Source organism: Mya arenaria, chromosome 5, assembly GCF_026914265.1.
Source record: "Mya arenaria isolate MELC-2E11 chromosome 5, ASM2691426v1".
Taxonomy (NCBI): domain Eukaryota; kingdom Metazoa; phylum Mollusca; class Bivalvia; order Myida; family Myidae; genus Mya; species Mya arenaria.
In genome coordinates, this window is record NC_069126.1 from 60,090,828 (window position 1) to 60,112,623 (window position 21,796).

Here is a 21,796-nt window from a genome sequence, read left to right on the forward strand (position 1 = left end):
ACAAAACTCTTGAAATGCATCGAAATAAGAGCATTCTGTTTTTCAAAACCTTTTGACAGTTGGCGCGAGGTTGCGTCCGCTGAAAATTTAGTCCAAACGGCGTCTTAACGATTTGTTAATTTACTCACCGGGTTGCAGATTCCACAGAGTCGTCTTCTGTCTTGAAATTGGCAGTTGGTTTTGTTAAAATACGCCATAATAAATGAAAGATCGCCAATATAGAATATTTCTGTTGTTGTGGCGGCCATGTTTTAGTCTACGAAGTTCGTACGCCACCCTAAGAGCTTTCGTCGAAATTCGTAGATCTACGAAGAAACAGGTGCTTGTTCGTACGAAATTCTTAATAAAACGGCAAAACATCCTGAGATACATCGTACAAAGTTCGTACGCAAAACAGACTTCGTACGAAGTTTAATAAAACTGGCCCTTATTCTAGTATAGCTTGGAGTCCGGATTTATTCTAGCAAGTAATTTGGTTGGTGCCAAAAAAAAAGGAAAAAGTCCAATGTCATTAAATGTAACGGTCAGCTCGCGCAGGAAAAAATCAAGATAAAATAAATCATGCATTCTTAAGTAATGTATTTTAAACATATCCTTTGTGCTTTAGAATTATAGGTTTATTGCATAATTATTAATGTTCTTGTAAGCTATTGAATATTACTGGTGTTTTAAGCATTGAAAAACCGCACTCTTTCTTCGACCGAGACAGGCGGTAAATCGGTTTGTAACTTTTCAGCCGATTGCCCCTACTATGAACACTGCCCTGAGCGGGCACCATCCAAAAAGGACCATTCACTTTTTAACGGTGTGAATCGACAAATGCGGCAAATGTGGCTACATTGTCGGTAACTGATAATCCAGCTTCCGTACGTACCCTCAGGTCGGATAATTCGATTCTCCCTGTATACCTGAGGATACGTACGGAAGATGGTTTATTAGTAATATATACATAAATATATATATATATATATATATATATATATATATATATATATATATATATATATATATATATATATATATATATATATATATCAATTAACTATTACCAACCCTTCAAGTTACATTATTACTCTAGGCGTGCTATTTTTAGGTATTAGGAATAGACAGTTTTCTAATGTCAAAATGGTAAATTGTGTATATCTATCGGTACTGCAACCTGTTTGAGATTTACTGGAATACTTTCCTGTCTGATGAAATCATATTTTGTTTATACATTCACGATTTGATACCTAAACGAATAAGGAAACAGAAACCGTGCTAAAACACATCTTTAAATTCATTTAAAAAGGACATGCAAAGATGTTTGTTGTTTCCAGGATTCCATTGTTATGCATTTAGCTGATGGTGAGCCAAATAGGAAATTGTTAAAAGAACGACAGCTACCACACAACAGCTAATAGAGTGTCTTATAATGACATCTGAACGAGTAATTCTGATAAAACAAACAACGTAAAATAAAGTTAAATCGATTGAACGTATAGCTTATTGCTCACAAATTTGGATATTCATATCTTGCCGATAAAGTTTTAAAGCTGCTTGAATTAGTCACAATCACTACATGTATTGAAGTCATATGCTAAGTTTACCAAAGAAGAAGAACAAACACTCATTCGTTCTCTTGGTTTAAATTTAACATATAAATCACATGTAAATAATCTTCACCTCCTTTTGTGTTTGTTTCCCCCATAACACTTACTGGATTGTTTGACTCTGAGTAGTAACGTGTCATTTCCTGTTAGCTGTGTCTTTATCAAATTTGTTTTGGTAATACGGGTTACTATTTCACTCTGGCATTGACTATTTTCACTCACGTTGGATCAACGTTGTATATTCACAAACATCTTCGCTCACTCGGCGAGGAACACATAATTTACGAACTTAATATTAAGCGATGTCTGAGAAATACTTTAAATTTCCTTATGTACATGTATAGTAGTAATTTATGTTGGCTGAAACATACTGAGCACACTGACATCGTTTTAAACATAACTGCAGAAAAACCTCAATCAGACAAAACTTAATTGAATGATTCCATAAACAGTTTCTGAAAAACTAAGCTGTATATGCGGCATATTATACTTAATAATTAAAAAAAAATATCTTAATTGTAAGATGAACAAATATCTGGATTAGTAAGATACTGGAGCATTAATGAATCTAATGATGGTCATTTGAGCTACCATTACTTTGTCCTTTTCAATTAATACTATTTGCATTTTGTAATCGATATTTAGCAAAGACCTGTTTGTCATTGAGATAAAATCGTCTTACTTTCAACAGGAAAATTAAATTACGTTGTTTATCATGCCGTTCTTGACATGTTACATTTAAGATATCCGTTGTACAAATGGGATTTATACCTTATCGACCATTCACAGTAATGTAAGTTGGTGGTATTGCTTGCTGATTACTTATGAGTGAAATTTGAGTGATAATCTGATATAGTTAAAGACATTGCATTAAGCGCTTTTTAAATGATATTGGAGTTTTGTATACTCCCCAAGACATGCAATGTTACCCAACACATTTATACGGCATATGATCTCTGAGTTTAGGCATGGCAAATCTGCTATGCACACTATCGAATGTTTAGGATTAACATTTATTGAACTGACATTTTTGTTATCAGCAAATCAAAACAGGGCGCCTAAGGTAAGGGGCAACTTTGACCACAGGGTATGATATACCGTACCTAATAGTATTAAGCACTATTGCTCCGGCTTTATCAATGTTTTTGCATTTTTTTATCTATTATATTACCAACTTATATGCGTTTTTGATTTTTTACTGATTTATTTCTAGCTCATTGTATACTAGCCTTTCATCATTGTGTTTTAAAATTCTTTGAAGTCGAGATTTGAAGCCTGTATTATTGAGCTCGAGTCTGTGGTTTCTATTGTTTCCATTTGTTTACTGAAGGTTCAGAAGCAGCATTTTTTGTTTCCGTATTTCATTGTTTAAACATACTATTTTATAAACTTATTTGACCATTTATTTGAATATTCATAATAATTTGTCCGTAGCTTTCTTTCTTGGAAGGACAATGTGAAATCGTTTTCGTTTACGTTTGTTTGTCATTAGTATATTTTTTATTGATTGCGTTGCTTACAAACTGGATTAACTTCCCGCTTTTTATCCTCGTTTGCTTCGTTATATTTCAGGCATTTATCATTGCGAGGTTTTAACTATAACATTTCGACCTCTGTGGCTAAGTGGCTTATTTTTATAAACAATTGCAGCATTTGTACGTATACATGCTTTTCTCGATTACTCACTGTTTTCACGCGGTGCATGCAGTCAGATACGTTTGTTAACGTTCTTTGTAGTTCAGAATATATGACGACGTAATCTTGATTTGACTCTTTAGTAAATTTGGATCATTCTGTGCAATTTATGTGCTTCTGTCATATTCCCGTTTGGGTCATTTTCGGGCGACCAAAGTTGTGGTCGTTGGTGGGGATCATTTAGTGTCAGAAAAATTCTTAAAGATAAAATGCGCTCTAGGGTAGAGACAACCGTGACTGATAATTTAATTTGATATCTGTATAAGTGTGGTTAGAAAGCATTGTTGCTCAGACAAGATTAATATACTGGCATGTTTTGAGGACGGTAAGTTATCAACGTTTTTATTATCATATAAGTCTCCGGCTGTTACATGATTTATTTTATCTTGGAACAGAAATATATGTTGATGTTTCAAAATCTGGTTTAAGGCCCTTTTTAACTGTCATTGCCATGGTTTTTACACCTTACCTTTTTGATAACATTTTAGTTTGATATGTATATTATCTGTTGTTGTGTTCAGAAAAAAGATGAGTGTCTCGTTTAATTTCGACTAGGCTTTGGTCATTGTGTTTTTAAAACAACTTGATACTTGAACTTTCAATTGTTTGGCTTGAGCATGTGGTTTCCATTGTTACCATTTGTCTGTTGACATCATATGTCAGCGGCTGACTTTCTTTCCGGGTTTCATTATTAACGCGTTTGTTCAATGAAAAAACACACATCACATCGCAATGCAGTAGCAATGTACCGACATTCCATGCGTGCTAGCCCAGGTTTTTAATTTGCCATGAAATAGCGGTTTTAAAACAATAGTATGTTTAAGGTGGAACGCGACTATGAATTTTTTTCGAGTTACTGTCTGAAAATTGGTATACGAATAGAAGAGCATATGCCCAGTTAGGGACTGTTTTTACTTTTTCAATATTCGGAACAGTTTTGAATCTACGAGTTTTCAAAATATGCCACTGACGTCTATTTTGAGACGTCTGTCACTTTTTTGCGTTCCAGCTACAATAACCGATAGTTTCACCAATTCTTCGTTTACAACTATGAAATTTCAACGTCAAGTACGTCTTGTGAAAACGTTCACGCTCATATATTTTTCTTTCTCTTGTTGAACGTTATTGTTTGTAAACTCGTCTATAACGTCATTTTTCGCGGGAAAAGCGGCGTCGTGTTTCGCTGAAAAAAGTGCGCTTTTCTTTAATTCTTGAAAAAACTACTCGTTTAATTTTTGATTTTTTAAAATACATGTATTCAATGTTTTATTACAAATCGCCTGATATCAAGAAAAGGGTACCTCACCGAGTTCGTTTTGCGCAGTATCAAATAATCTAACCACTATACCTGTTTCTTTTTCAAAACGTAGTGTATTTAAACGTTTAGCATGACGTTAATCGAATTGTGTTTGTTTATTAAATGGAAAGATTAGAAGTCTTAGAGTGTCTGATCAGTTTTATGTTAGGGATATTTGTTATTGTTGTTGTACGAAATATCTAATTCCACACAAGACGTTCGCTGAATAACCAGCTTTATAAATCTATGACTTAAATCTTGCGGCTTTTTTAATGTGAGGCTTTCTTAATTATTAAGCAATCTCATTTGCCGAATTATAATATTTTGATAATACACATCAATAATCGTTCCAGTCACTATGCTATGAGCTGTGACTATTCTGATAAGTGTTTTGTTTTTTATATATACATCTACAGTAATAACACAACAATAAACGGTTCTACTACTTTATTAGTTACCAATTTCTTTAATAAGTATCAGTAGAGATCTGCAGTTATAAGGCTCTAAACTAAGCAAAAGCGTAGTAAATCCAGTGTGTGACACTCATTTCATACACAAAATATAACTAACAAACCAAAAAATGATAATCGACAGAAATCTGCATTGTAATAAGCACAAACGGATCCCGGCAGTAGAGGGGGTGCAGCCCCCCTCCCCACATCCCACCCTTAAAATCATCCAAGTTTTCTTCTGTATGTCACTATCGGAGAAAAATGTAATAGTATACAGATCTATAAAATACGCGACTATAGAGTTCAGTGCTTTTAATCTAAGTTTGATGTAGCCAATCGGTTATCGTTGAATAAAAACATGTACAATTAATAAATTCCACTAATATTGGTAACCATATTATTGATTAAGTTTGGTAGTGAATATAACTCTTGAACATTTTCAACGAGGGTCATTTGTTACGCAACGGTTTTGGGAGGGTGGGTATGGTCAGTTCTTGACGTTAAAAAATGATCGGTCATTCTTTGAACAGAAAGAAAATGACTCATGTGGTCAATATATAACGGGGTCAATCGGCGTTTATTAAAAACACACTAAAATTTTAAAGTGAAACTCTTATTTAAATCAATATTCCACATGTATAACAAACATTTATTTTGACTGATAAACCCTTACTTTTAACTAAATAATAAACTCATACAAACTATTTTCACTGATTACAAGATTGTAACTGTTTATTTAATAGTAGAAAGCGCAAAAATGATTCATTTTTTTTGGTGAATGCTAAAGGATTTACTATGGTCTCATATTTCTTTCAAATTAAACTCGGTATTCTTCATAAGAACCATTGTTTTCGATATGTATTTATTCTTAAAGGCATATTTAAACAATAGTATTGGTTGTGGTAAATCGTATTTGTGTTTAATACTTGTGTTTGCACTGATTGTAAATGATCACATTGAATTGTTTCTATTATCTCATCTTATTAAAAGTTGTTAAACTTCACACAAATGCACTCAAATGAACGCACGTATACGCCCACATACTCGTACATGCACGCACTCCCATACACACGAACACGCACACACACACGCACACACACACGCACACACACACACTATGATAAAATATATGTTCCAAATGGCTCAAATGATGATCTTAAAGTTAATGTTTTTAGTGCAGTAAAATGTTTAATTTTGTTAATCAATGCATTGTTTGTTTTAATCCATAACGAGTTTTTTTGTTTTCCTGACTTTACCTCGCAATCAAAGCTTCTCGTGCGTACAAGCAAATTCATGAGACAACTTTCGGCGATGCATTCAATGCCCATGATACAGAAGCCAACATAGCTACCTTATCCCGCACTCAATGTCCCTGCGTTGCGTATTGTACACGCATGCGTGCGTGCGTGCGTGCGTGCGTGCGTGCGTGCGTGCGTGCGTGCGTGCGTGTGTGTGTGTGTAAAATATAACTTACAGCGCCGGATTAATACAGACCAGTGCAATATGTTTCATATATAGCCATTGTAATCACTTTGCAAATTAGGTAACCGCATCACACGCAACTGCATCTATACTAGACAAAATCAAAGAAAGAAACTAACAGTTTATTTACTTGAGGCTCGCGAAATTCTGGTGCTCCAATGCACGGAGGAAATACCCATGTGCATATCCATCGAATGGACAAGTCCATGTGGTAATATACCAGCTAGAAAGCGAATCCCCACAATTAAAAGCGGTAGTGAATCTCACGTAGAGTTTTAAGTGTTTAGAAGTCTTCATGACGTGCAGTATCTGCAATATAAGTTCAATAGAATCTAACGTAAACATCATATTTAATTCATCCAAACACATGACCTTGACCTATTAAAAACTCACACGTTATCATTCAAATCAAGTTGAATGCAAAATTGTTTGTAAGGCCTAAATATATGTTCTGTCTAATCTTCCATTTTTTTATGCAAATTAGTCGTAGACTTAAGCCTTATATAAAGATGCCTTACCAATGTCTAACCCACAGATTAATATAAGCACTGATTTCATTCCTACCATTCAGGTCATTCATAAAAATGGAACACTGTGTTGTTAGATAATCTCAAAAGGTAATTTAGATGTCAAATAGCGGGGATATATTGTAAGGTTATAGCAACGGAAGGTGCACGTTTTTTATGTTTTAAAAATACCCAAATCATTAACATTATGTTAAATTAGTACGCCCATATATATGCAGTGTACGAGGCCCTTCATACTCATCAAGACGTCCGGCATACGTACCAGGGCACTGCAGTAACTTTTTCAAACAGGTCTCCCGAGGTTCGATTACTGTGCTACAAATATTTTCTTGGAATGAAATGAAGATATTTTTTTTAATTCTGGCAAGATATCATATATGTTGCAAACGAATGAACAAGCTTTAGGAGAACAAATGAAGTATGTTGACGTAATTCATAGCACACGTTCCAACCAGTGTTAGAGAAATCCTTGAGTGATAGATTTACAGTTACTGACATTGTAATATAATGTATGGAGTGACTTACTTTTACTGCCAATGAAGAGTGCCATTTAAACCGATACGTTATCTGTAGAATGCCAGGGCATTTATTCAAACACACTTTTTCCGATTTCAAGATGCATTATTAGATTCAAGTGCTTAATATTAATAACAGTATAATGCCTAGCAATTAAATTCGAATGCATTTCTCAGAAATCGCATTTTACGGGTTTCTTGAATTAGTTTTTTCGTAACTGAGTCAACAGTTATAAATTATGTTCATACACATTGATGGCAAGTTCATTATTGTAGCTAGACGAAATGCAGTCCACAAGAATATATGATTAGATTGACGAAAACAACTCGCCTACGATACACACTGGAGTTAATATAACAACACATGAGAGGGGAAATAATCAATGGCAAAGAGAAAATAGTAACATGTATGATACGATTACCGAAACAAACATACAGGTGACCGAAATGACACGTGACTACGCAGAGGCAAACAATCCAGGAACTATTAAGGGGGAAACAAACACAGAAGGAGGTGAAGGTTACTTACATGTGATATATAAGTAATATCGAAAGTAAATGAACAGACGAGGTTGTTTTTTCTTCTTTTGAAAAAAAACCGCAAATGACTTCAATGCATGTATGAATAATACGAACTACAATTTAAGCACTTTTGAAGGTTATTTACTTATTTATATGATTTTGTGTGTTCAGACAAATACAGTCAGCTAACAATCAGAATTTGCCTTTTGTGTTAACAACAAGTCATAGTATATATAGACGTGACTTCACTGTGTGTTTGTTTAATTACTCGTCCAGTAGTCATTAATCAAATCATTATTTTTTGACAAATATATATTGTCTGACATTTATTTGCCACTTTGGCTCACCATAAGCTAATTGTATAAAATGGTAATGTTTTAAATACAGACATTTCACCAAATATCATGGCATGTATTTTTTAAATGTGTTTTAATGATGTTATATTTCATTGTTTGTGTTAGTATATTCGTGTATGTATCATATTGTGAACGCATTTTCATGAACTAAAATATGATTTTATCAGACTAGAAAGTCCAGTTAATCTCTATGGAAATAATCCTCTGTTAACTGTCAAGAGAGAGAGAGAGAGAGAGAGAGAGAGAGAGAGAGAGAGAGAGAGAGAGAGAAATAAAAATAGAGAGATAGAGAGATAGAGAGAGGTAGAGAGAGAGACAGAGAAGGAAGGATACAGAGAGACAGAGAGAGACAGAGAAACAGAGACAGGAAGACAGAGAGATAGAGAGAGAGATCCTCCCCGAATTAGTCACCGGCAACGCAACGTGCCCGATAGTAAGATTTTTTATCCTTGCCGTAAACATGTAATTGCATAGCTGAAATACTTTATCATTACAATCTTCACCAAATATCGCTTGCGAATGTGTACACTGACGTCGCCGTTTTAAAGCACAGTCATTTTTAAGACAATGTTAAAAAGTTCCCGAGAAAAGTCGCCGCTTTTAGGTCTTAAAACAATGCAGTTGTTTTACTTGTTTTGAACATATCTTAATTTTACCGTGTCCTTCAGATGAAACACCTTACTTGTAATCAGGGTTTGATCCAGGGTGAGAACGACAGAGATTTACAGATCCGGACATGTCTGCTATGCAAGGAACTGAGTTTCTCCACTTCTGAATGCACAAGAACAACAGTCGGATGTTAAATTGGGAGTTGTTCTCAGCAGTAGTAGTGGCAACAACGTAATTGTTATTCGTTTAAGTGTGCTATTGAACCAAATGCTCATCATAATTGTTAATCAAAGCCTTCCATCTCATTTACTGTACAAAATAGTAAATGGTTTTGATGAAGTTGAAAATAATTTGTCATATTTTTTTATGTTTTACTGAAAGTAAGACAAATCCATTTCGGTATAACCGTTTGTTTAAAGACAACAGAATAATGCCAATCAGAAACTCAACAATGATAATCAACGAGACATGAAACAAATAAAATAACAGCATACGATCAATAAAGTAAATATTAACTTAAAACTGATGTCCCACCTTCACACAAACACGATAAAAATGCAACATGCAGAAACATGATGCAAGTTTAATCAGATGCCTTTTAAAAGATTTTTCATCAAAGTCCTTCTCCCAAGCTACACTTTGACAGACATATCTTTACGGCAATATTACAGTACGAAGATAGACATCTTTCCAAGAAAGCCTCTCAAGAATTACAACACATGCGCTGTGCAATTTAATTCTTTATAATAGTTGTTCATTGATACCTAAGTAGAGCAGTATAAAGTACTAGTTGAGACGTTTCTGCATCAATTATACCTTGGGTTACATTTACTGTGCTATGTTTAATAATTTGTCAACTATATATGTTCAATGTTTTAAGGAATTACTTTGAAACGTTTACAAGATATGACTTGACACAAACTGCTATTAAAACATTAAAAGGGGGTAATTTAGCAATAATCGGAAAACCATTGGTTTTGAAGAAACCTTGTAATAAGAGAAGAAGCGCCGAAAACTGATTTTCAACTATACGTTAGTACTATGAATAAATGTCATTTAAAAGTAAAAGTATTAAAATGAGCAATGCATTATCAAGCTTTTACCCCTTTAAAAAACATCCACTTGAAACGGATCAACTAGAATGCTTAGAATGCCAAAATCCGCTGACTCGAAGGCAAGAAAAAAACGAAAAAGTTGTCAAATCGGTCAAATCTGTAAAAGAGCAGCTTAAAATGTAGACACATTTAAGAAATAATCAAGATAATTATAGTGAAATGATACCTATTAAGGTCTTACTAACTTAAATCCGAAAATGAAGAATAAAACAATGCTTCACAAGGTTGCACTAAAGTTAATACTAAAGACAACAGTAAATAAATGTTAACCAGTATAAAGTAGAATAAAATATTTTCAACTATCGATCCAAGAGTTCTTACTAATTTGTCTTTAATCAATCATTTCCGCCTAATAGAATTGACTCGGGCGTAAAATGTTACTGTAATTTCTAGAGTAAGGCCACGTTCATAATGTGACATTTTGTCACATTTCTGACCCACTCCTTTTGCATATTTCATGCATTTCCGGCATCCAAGTTTGCGTTGTTGTCGCCATGTGCTTGCTACATTGTCGACCCGTTGTACCCATTATGTAACAATGGACTCAAGTAATGCCTCCCAGTTACCAAGCTCTAGCCATGCAGTCGCCTCCTTGTGCATCTGTGACGCCACGCTACACGCTGTTTAGTTAAAAAATGACTGTGTGTAGGTGCGTGCGGGCGTTTGTTTGCGTGTGTTTGTGTTTTTGCGCGCGCGGGTGAGTGTGTGTGTGTGTGTGTGTGTGTGTGTGTGTGTGTGTGTGTGTGTGTGTGTGTGTGTGTGTGTGTGTGTGTGAATGTGTGTGTGTGTGTGCGCGCGCGCACATGTGCGTGTATGCGTGTGTGCATGTGTCTGTGTGTGTTTGCGTATGTCTGTGTGTGTAGAAATTAGCGGGCTTAATCCAAAATTTTACATTGTTGACGCTCTTTTCAAGCGCTCTTTTCAAAAACAGTTTGACATGATTCCATTTCAGATATGTACATGCTACATATATTACCTTGCCTTACATAGTCGTCCATTTATGCCATTTAATCGAACAAATCGGATCTATGCCCATTCTTAGTAACAATGGTTACATGTACGTTTATATAAGTCGTTGAACTAAAACTTGAAGCGTAAATAGACCAGCCACCCAGTATTCAAATTTAGAAGAGAGCTATGCTCAGGAGATCCGGCAATTGAGAGATTTAGCCCCGCACAGGACTCAGTTTTCTTTCATGTTTACTAAATAAACTGTTTAAACTGTTGAGAGACCAAGTATACACACGATGTGGTAGTATCTTATAAATATGTAAAACGAACATAAATATTTACGAAATGAACCTCGTGCATAAAGACAACAAAATGGACTGAACTAGGAAACTCGCAAAATATTAAAAGAATGGCGATATTTATAGAATACAATGTCTAGAAGAAAGGAAATATTCTGGTTTGCGATTGGCACATGGGGACCATAAGCATTTCTTAAATAGATTATAAAGTATCTGTTGACAATGGCCGATAATACAACTGAAAATACTGCACTAGTGCACGCAATCATTTTGTAGTTTCTGCATTAATTATGTTTTGTTCAATAAGTTTTTATAAGGGCATCCGTAGGCCTTTATTCACCGCACGCATTTTCCTTTCAGAATTTAGGAATAAAATTAATTTTACACAACCTATAAATCTCTCATGTTATGGGGTTTCAGAATAACGCAGATCCCGTTGACATCTTTTAACCATATCGACAAATAACAAACTGCATAACAAGTGTATAAAATGTAGAAAGTCAATGGTATAAACAGTGGGATGTAAGTATTAGGTGTTATACAGTTATAGTTAAAAATTAAAGATGGATTAGAAAATAAATTAAGAGGTACTCTAACACAGGGACTCAAGTATTCAATCGCTTAGCGTAGCAACTGAAACAAATATGAAGCTAACAATATGCTGGTAAAGAAAAATAATAATTTACTAACCAGGACTATGATTCAATCGTATGCACCTTACACTGCATTTCAAGGTAACATGCTACATATAAAAGCAATGACTATTTCTCCCTTGGTTGCAAGCAGTAAATCATGGTGATACAACAAAAGCAATATTGATCTCAGAAACAAGCAATAACACTAAAGCAAGTAGGCAGTTGTACAAACACAATACACACATGATACAATAGAAGGAACAGAAAATGGAACAGTAATGTTAAACAAAGATTTAGCAATAAACAATAACAGTGATCTATATAGCTGAAGCTAATGAAAACAAATAATAAATGCAAACACAAATTTGATAAAATAAACACATTAAAATACAGGTTTGTATACCCCAACAGTGCTGCTTTGACAATACTAATCAGGCTAACAAGCAATGCACTTGAAGTCCTTCCTCCCCAAGTGGAGATAAAACTTTTAAGTGATCTGCCAGTGAGTTCCACAGCACCGATGCTGCATACTTGAACGATTTTTTTTACCAAATGTAGATGTTCTTATACCTGTAACAGTAGAGTTTTTAAAAACAAGATTAGATAAAACAGGTGGAGCAATATATTTTACAAATTTCAATGCTTCTTGAGACAATCGGCGGATATGTAAGGTATGTAGATTTGACTTCGTACAAAAGTGCGAAGCTAGTGAAAAGAAATTAAAATTTGACAGTACAAATGTGTGAATTATAGTGAGTCTGTTTAGTCTATGCATATTTCTACCAATTCTCTTAAACAATGCACACGGCGTTGTCAAAAATTAATGGCGACGATATGTCAATATTTATTATATGCCTATCAATTTTCATTTCATATCCAACAGTGAAAATAGAGCACGCATATTGAAATATCCGTATCACCATACTGTTTTTTTCCGTTTTATGCTAGTACAATTCGTAGTTTAGGAACTGCTTTCGAGTAGCTGAATTCAGCGTGATTAAAATAACTAGTAACACCTTTCAAATTTAAGGTGAATAACATTTCCTAAATTTACTCACGCCAACAGAAGTATGTAAATATTCAGAAACATTGTATTCAAAGAAACATGATAATCACGAAGCAGAGAACATTTCCGATCTATGTTCGCCAATTCGAAGATCATAAATTGTAACATAATCATAACCATAAGCAGCTCGCCAATAGAAAAAAGAAGGCGAATTCGCGTCATCAATAATAATAGCGATAAACGCACGAACTTCCCTCAATTCTGCATTTAATGATCGTCAAAAGTGTAATGCGGACATTCGTTTTTTATCAAAATGACCGCGTTACGAATTCACGAAATGACAATTTGGTTATACTCTTATACTCTTATATGGTAAAATAAGGACCGTTTATGTTTGTTCACTTTTGTCCTGTGACTTATAAATAATACTTGTTTTCGTATTAGCAAATTGTTTACTTTGCTCAGATATCAAACATTGTCTTCTTATTTTGCTCAATAAAGTGAATTATGTAACTTTTAACTTGTTCGCTGGAGAAACCTCCCTTGACTTCCTCACGCATCGTCAATTTTGCCAGTTGCATCAAATACAATTGTAACACACACTTGTACTTTAAGTAGAAATTCGTATGGAAATATATTCCTGAGAACGAATAACTTGATGACAGATAATGCACCATGGATGCCCGTTGTATTTTATCACCGGTATGTACTTACGTCTGTAGAACCAGTGACGTTGAGGCAGAATCAAAATGTGTTGCAAAAATATATATGGAAGAGAGAGCGATACGAACATGTTTCTCTTCAGGTGGTAATATGTATGGCCTCAAACAGCACAGCAAATTTAAGCCTTCTGTATGTGTCCTTGTAGTTCCAATGCTTGAACGGAAATGATAACATGGTCTGTTTTCTGTGCTATATGTACACGTGATTATCGGCCATTTCATGGTATTTCAAGCCTTATTTTATATCATTTCCTATGTGTTTGGAAAAAAATGCAATTAATACATTACACAGTAATCTTCAAGACCTGGTGTCGCTTTGTATTACTCCGTTTTCTCCCCTCAGTTGATTATTAACACTGTCATATTATTTAATTAAACATACTTAACAGGGATACCTTTAATATTTCCTGTTAAGTATGTTAAATTATATCATATGACAGTGTTAATAATCCAGGCTTTCCCATGTTATATATATATATATATATATATAATATTGACTTACTTACCGTTACTGCCAATGTAATGTCTATATACTTCCAGTGTATTCGTGTAACAAAACATTTCATTTTTAATTCAAAGATAAGTTTAATACAGTGTCTTTAAACTGCTTAACATATGCATGCTTAATGTTAAATACCTTGGTTTTGATATAGATGAGCAAAATATGGCTTGGTCAATACACTTTGTTATGCATATACAATTTACTGGAACCAACCGCATAACAGATTAGACAGAACATACTCAAAACCAGAAAGACAATATTTCCCGCTATGATCAGATAATCGAAATAGTTCCGATAGAGACAAAGATGTCCGAAATGACGTATGCTTACTCAGAATGAATTAATCTAGGAAGTGATCCACAAAAAATTTAATGCAGGAGGGGAATGCTACTTTCATGAAATTAATAGGGGTAAATAAATAATAAAAAGATAGCTGATGTCATGTTTTGTTTTAAACCATAAAAGTAGATTACGGAAAGTTGAATTCACGGTACGGGATTCAAAACATGTTATACTAAAGCTAAATTCTAAATTTCGGCGTTAAGCATAAAAAATCGTTATGTTGCGCAAACATTTTGCCATTTTTGTTCTTGATCACGAGCAATAAAGCATTTCATATGTTGACATCTCCGCATTTGATGATATTCCTTTGTATTTAATAGCTCTTATATAACTGCAATATTTACACAACTCTTTATCTTCGTGATAAATACTGTTGTTGAATTCATTTGGCATGTGTATGTCCCACTTGCATCCACCTGTAGGAAATAGAGTGGTTTTGAGTGTTGTTAAGTCAAATATAGCCAAAATAAATATTGTTTGATCAATGTAATTTAAGACCACAAATGTATTGACTTTACCTTTAAAACAAACTTCTTGTGTAACAAATTATTTTCCAAATGCATTTGAAAAACAAAGCCAAAATCTGCGTATATGAACTAAACAACATGCTTTAATTTGACTGGTCTATATTGTTGTAATATTTCATATAGTTGATCATTACGTGACAAGACCCACAGCTGAACAAAACTATATATTCACTATTTAAATAAATGATAATAACTTACATGAGTGAAAACACGTAATATATAGGGTCTCGTTTTTTATGGTTAGACATTCAAAAAGAAATGTGTTTGAAATGCGCACAAAATGCTTGTTACAATGATAACATCATAAACAGTTAAATAAGTAAGAAACTACCTCATAATGAAACAGATAATCATATATCCTTGCCGAAAATCTTTAGTTTCGCTATTGTAATTGAACGTGTGTAGGCTTTGAGGTAATCAAAACAAATGGTGACAAGGGTTATGCAGTTATATACTATATAATGTTAATACGCAAATGAATTCAATTGTATAACAAACAAATATATAACGTGTAGTTACTGTTGAGACAATATATCAACATAACTACACGTTATATATTTGTTTGTTTACAAATCGCGGGATACTCATGGTGAAAAATAATATAATAGTGTGGGCAATTTGTTAATAAGCTTATAAAGCCAAAGCAGAAAATTGGCAAAAGCCTATAGCTGCGGCCAAATTACTTCTGTTTTTATGCTAAAATGGCACGGTTGACCTACACTGACCAAATCGATGGAAAAATAACCCCAACTATGGTCGTCCAAAAATAATACAACATGATATATGCCAGAATCTTATAAATATGAAGAGAATGGTCGAAAATGATTGACAGTTTAGTGCCATTTCAAGGTCCCTTCTTCATAAGCTGTAAACAACAAAGAAGGCATACATACGTCATGGACAACGCATGCATACAATGCGTGAACACATTAAGAGAATCAAAGCTGCCATGCATGTTTATAAATACTGAAATGGTTGGTTTACTAAATTATTATATGAAAAATTAAATACCGAAACGGGAGGGCAGCCACTGAACTGCAGAGGTTGAATTGAAATAGAAAAAAACCGTAATGATCAATGCCAGAAATATAACGAAACAACCGAGGAAATAAAATATACGACCGACTAATCTGAATATTATGAACGTATCTAACTTTACATTTGTAAATATTTTGATTGTTTTCTATATTTAAACATTATTATGTTTTAAAATGAATAATGCTTACTTGGTAGTGGCACATCAAAAAAGTGCTCACACGCACGGAATGTCAGTGCATTGCTATTGTATTGCGATGTGATGCGTGATTTGTCATTATCAAATGATAACAATGCATCCCGGAAATAAAACATCAGATTTAAACAATGGAAACCACAGTCTCAAGCCAAAAAGACGCAGTTCAAGTTTTAACTTCCAGTTGTTTTTAAACCACAATGACAAAGCCTATTAGAAACTATGTAAGACACGTTTCTTTACAAGATAACTACCACAGCGAATATATATATCAAAATAAAATCATAAAATGTTATCAAAAAAGTCAGTTATTAATGTCATGGAACTGACAGTTACATAAGGGCCTTAAACAAGTTTTTTGCAATATCAACATTAATTTCTCTTCCAGGATAAAAATCAAGAAAAAAAAACCGAACACTTATATGATGATAAAAACTTTAGTTACTAACCGACTACAAAACATGAAAATACATTAATCAAGTCAGAGCAACAATGCTTTCTCCTCCTAGGTAAGAATTATTATACCCATATCAAATTAAACCATCGGTCACGGTTATCCCTGCCCTAAGGGTGCATGGTTTCTTTAAGATTTTCCGACCCTTAATAACCCCACCAACGACCACAACTTTGGTCAACCGAAAATGACCCAAACGGGAATATGACAGAAGCACACAAATTGGACAGAATGATACAAATTGACTGAATAGTCAAATCTAGATTACGTCGTCATATATTCTAAACTACAAAGAACGTTTACAAACGTGTTTGACTTCACGCAACGCGCAAAATAGTGAGAAATACAGGTTAGCATGTATACGAACAAATACTGCAATTATGTATAAAATATTTCAACGATCATTGAACTATTGTAACGAAGGTAAACCGCTAAGCCACAGAGGTCGACTTTTAATAGTCAAAACCTCGCAATGATAAAATGGTAATTAATTAAGCTACTTTTTATCTGCACAGCTATTTGCCATATCTGAGGTAATTTGATAGCGTTATTGATCAAAATACAAATAATACTGTTTGAAAGGGACATAATATGTAGCTTAAGTGACCAACATTAGATTCATTAATGCACTAACATCAAAACATATCCAGAAATATGTTTTTCTAACGATTAAGATTTCTTTAAATCATTAAGCATGATATAACGCATATATAACTCAGTTTTATTTTTCTGAAACTGTTTATAGAAACATTTTTTATTCTTGTCTGATTTGGGTTCTCCTGCAATCTCTGTTGAAAACGATGTCTGTGTGTTTCAAATGTATCAGCGTACGTAGTTGACCAAAAGACATTGATACTCTAAGATTTTATCTTATTGAAGGTACTCCTGCAATCACTGTTTAAAACGATGTCGGGGAGCTTAGTTTGTTACAGCAAACATGTGTTGGGACAAATGTGTCGTTTCATTCACACCATCAACATCTACTGCGCTATGCGATTTCAGTAGGAACTATACAAAAATAAATAGTTTATCAGTAGCAACAATTGATCTAGATGATGATAATTTTTTTGTACATGATGACGGAAAGTCTTCTATTCTCGTTTTACATGACGCAGATTTAAGTCTTAATGAAACAACTGTTTTCACATCGACTGGCAACAAAACACTCTCGGGTGAAATCGAATTGATACTAAAAAGTACGTGCACATTGTCGCTTACATTTTAATTTATCGTTCCATTTGCTGTCATTAAAACAAAATCAAACATGTAAACATATTAAGTTTAAAAAATATATGTTCAAGTTCACAGGCTAAAGCTGAAACTAAAACTAAATTTATGAACAAGTCACAGAAGGAAAAAAAGATAAAAAAAGCAAACTTCACGTCGCAGCAAATTTGAACGGGACCTTTTGTTTTGCATACATATCCATAACCAACTAATCACGCGTGCATTTCACCATCAATGACGATACATAAAGTAGTAACCATAGGTTATAATATTTTCGGAGCTGTGCAATATTTTAACAAAAGTTTTTTAATGTAAATGTTTATGTTAACAGTTGCAGGCGAGATGAACATTTTTAACCTTACTACATCAACAACGCCATCAGTTTTGTCAACTTCACATTTACTCATTTTGTTCATAAATGTTGACAAACAAAGTGGACAACTGGATAAAGGAGCTTATAACTTCAGAACATATTTTTTCCCTGAGTGAAAGGTGTAGTTACATGACTAGTTGTAGATTAGTTAAATGCTATTCTTCTAGATTACATAGATGCAAATACCTGTGGAAACCTATTTTCGGAGGGAACTTTTGCTGCAGAGGACAATGTGAGCTTTGTATTCTTTTCATCGCCAGTGGTTACTAAAGAGAAAAAACGTGAGCAAGTATTTGTTGGAACTCATCAAAGGCAATACAATTGATCATAGGCCTGTTCCACTGTCTAACGGTGTTTTGGAACTTCACCAAAAAGGTTATGAACATGTTTTTACATTGTGCAACGTTAAGAAAACAGACAATGCACAGTATTTATTTCAATGTGCAAATGGACCTACCGGAATCTACTCTAATGCTTTTCATGTGCCGATTAAAGGTTAGTAAGTCTTACACGAAACCATAAATTGATGCTGCAGGATATGAATATGGTATTGAACACGTGGAGCTCGGTGTGTTTATGATATTTTCAGGTAAGCCGATAATTGGTCATTTGTCTACCATTTCTACATGCAAAGAATGTATTGTTTTCAAGGCAAACGAAAAACTTGCAACATTGTACTATGAAATGGATACATAGTACAACGAAATAAATGATAAGTTTGAAATATGACTAAATCAGTATTATTTAATCAAATTGTCAAGGATTCGATTTGGTTTGAACTCAGATGACAAACCAGCAGATTAATTACATGAACTGAAATATTAAACGATTAAGATTTACCACATTTCCTTTCTGCGTCTCTTACATGTAAGATATATGCTTTGGATATCATGTGTTAAACAGAAGTGTGCTAGGTCTGATATTGGGAAATACATAGGTGTTGTTTATAAACTTTAATCCGGTTGATTTCACTTTCATTTTCCACTTTTAGCTGTTTTCAAGACATCTTTTTAAGCAGAAATACTGAAATCAGTCAAAATCTTTCGAACGTCTTCGTTTAGCATCGGATTATTATAGCAAGTATTAATGACTCAGATAAATTGCACAATTAGCTATACACAGAAATTTAAAGTAAAACGTAATTAAGAAAGTTAAGAGAGTCTGTCATTGTCATGTCGATGGACATGTTCATGTTTTTACTAACTGATAACATGTCTAGATAAGGCCTATATCTGGCTTTAATTGTTTGTTTAAAACCATTGTACCATTTTATCGTATTGGTATGCTTTTCTATTTTTATAATTATATCTATTTTCAAATTGCTCTTATCAAGTAAGTCCCAATGGTCCATCGCATATATCGGCTAATGAAGTACTATTGAAGGGAGAAACTGTGGATATAACTTGCACATAATCAAGCGCAAGGCCTGCACAATTGCTGAGATTATTTGTCGAAGATACTAAAATTGATACCAATAGCAATGTATTAACGTATTTTGACAACTCAACCAGATAATATAAATCTGTGTCCAAACTGCATTGGTTTAAGAGAGAGTGGGGAAACATGGGCATGTCGTGTCAACAGCTTCCGGGAGTCAATAGATTATATCTCGAGGCAGTGTCGAACAATATATATATACCTTACAAATGTTAGTGTGAAAATTACTTTATTTGTTCAGCAAACTTTAAACTTGCATAGTTAAAACTTCTGTTTTAAGCAGTCCGTTGCATATTTGTACAAATGCATATGGTTACTGCTTTTGAGGGGGTCGCTAAATATCAAGGACTAACAATCATTTATACTGTATTTATTAACGATATACATAAACAGATCAGTTTGTGAAACTAAATACTGTTTTTGTTTTCAAAATGTATTAAAGGCATTTTCGAGCATGAAATGTATGTATTATATTTAAAAAACGTAGTATAGAAAAATAAGAACACCAGTATATGATTAGTTGCTATCAAATCGGAACCGGTTATTTTATTAGTGGAATGAAGTTTAACATTTGAACATTTTCAAACTGTATTGATTTGTACATGCTTACATTTATGTTAAGTCATATTAATGACAAACATTCGGACTTAAAAACGTAAAACATATGTTTGTTATTTTGATAGATATTTATAAAAGAAGTTTTGTTTTTGGTTGTTGTTTTTTAAGTACAGATCCCAAATCACGTCTCCTTCTTGTTATTTACCACCGCAAACTATCGAAATATATAACTACCAGTTGTACATCGATGTTATCTTATCCAGCATATAATATTAAATGAAACTAAACAATTGAACAGATAAAGAACATTTTACTGAAAAATCGTAACCATACTGCAACGTCAATAATTGGTTTGTTCAGTTCAGTTCCCCCATCACATCTCATGATTGTTTTTGAACAAGGCAACCTATCAAAAGCTATAACTGCAAGTTGTACATAGCTATTTACAGACCCAGTATGCGATATTACACGGCAGTAAACAATTAAATTTTTTAGTACTTTTAACTGAAAAATCGTACCTTTAAGCAAACCACAACGTGAAAAATTAATTTCAACGCTACCAATGAAGATTGTGGAAAAAAATACAATGTAGTCCTGATTATCAATACTTCAAGAGTTCTCTTTCAAACTCAACATCGGTCGTTTTTTGCAAGTAAGTGCCGAAATAAGTGGATAGCACATATGGTATCATGTATGTTAAAAGTTCATTTGATCATTATCATCATTTCTAATATTGTATCGCATTCTCTGATGCAAAGTCATACCCGCATATATTTTTTGTTTGGATATAGTGTGTTATATTTAAAATGGATGAAAACAAATTGTCATAAAAAATGGTAATTCCTGAAATTGTTTTGTTCCATGATATTGCCTTATGATCACGACTTTTGAAAAGTTTTCTCATTGAAACTGTTATTTACAAAAAAATTGATGAAGTGACAATATGCACATTTTAATATAACAAATACCGAATATTTATACCCAAATCTTTACAGATAAACTATTAGTGGTTATCCATTAAATCCCCGTTTTACCCATTCCACTCAAAACCAAATAGAGCTAACCAGTGCTGCCAACGCCTGTCCTGATGGAAATATCACTTGGTCATTGATGAATTTGCTAAAATACTGCTTCTTAAAATCTCCAGATCTCAGTAAAACACACACAGATGTGTGCAAGAAAGTATGTCTCCAAAAGAATGACTTGATTTGCTTACTATATGGTATGGATATTTCTTAAGGCACAATTCCTAAACGATAAGTATTATATAGGTTTTTCAATCACATATCCCTCCGAGTGTTTCTAGTGATGACTTTATATTTGTAACTAGTATTTTTTAAGATAATTTGTATGTTGCGGACAATTTGTTT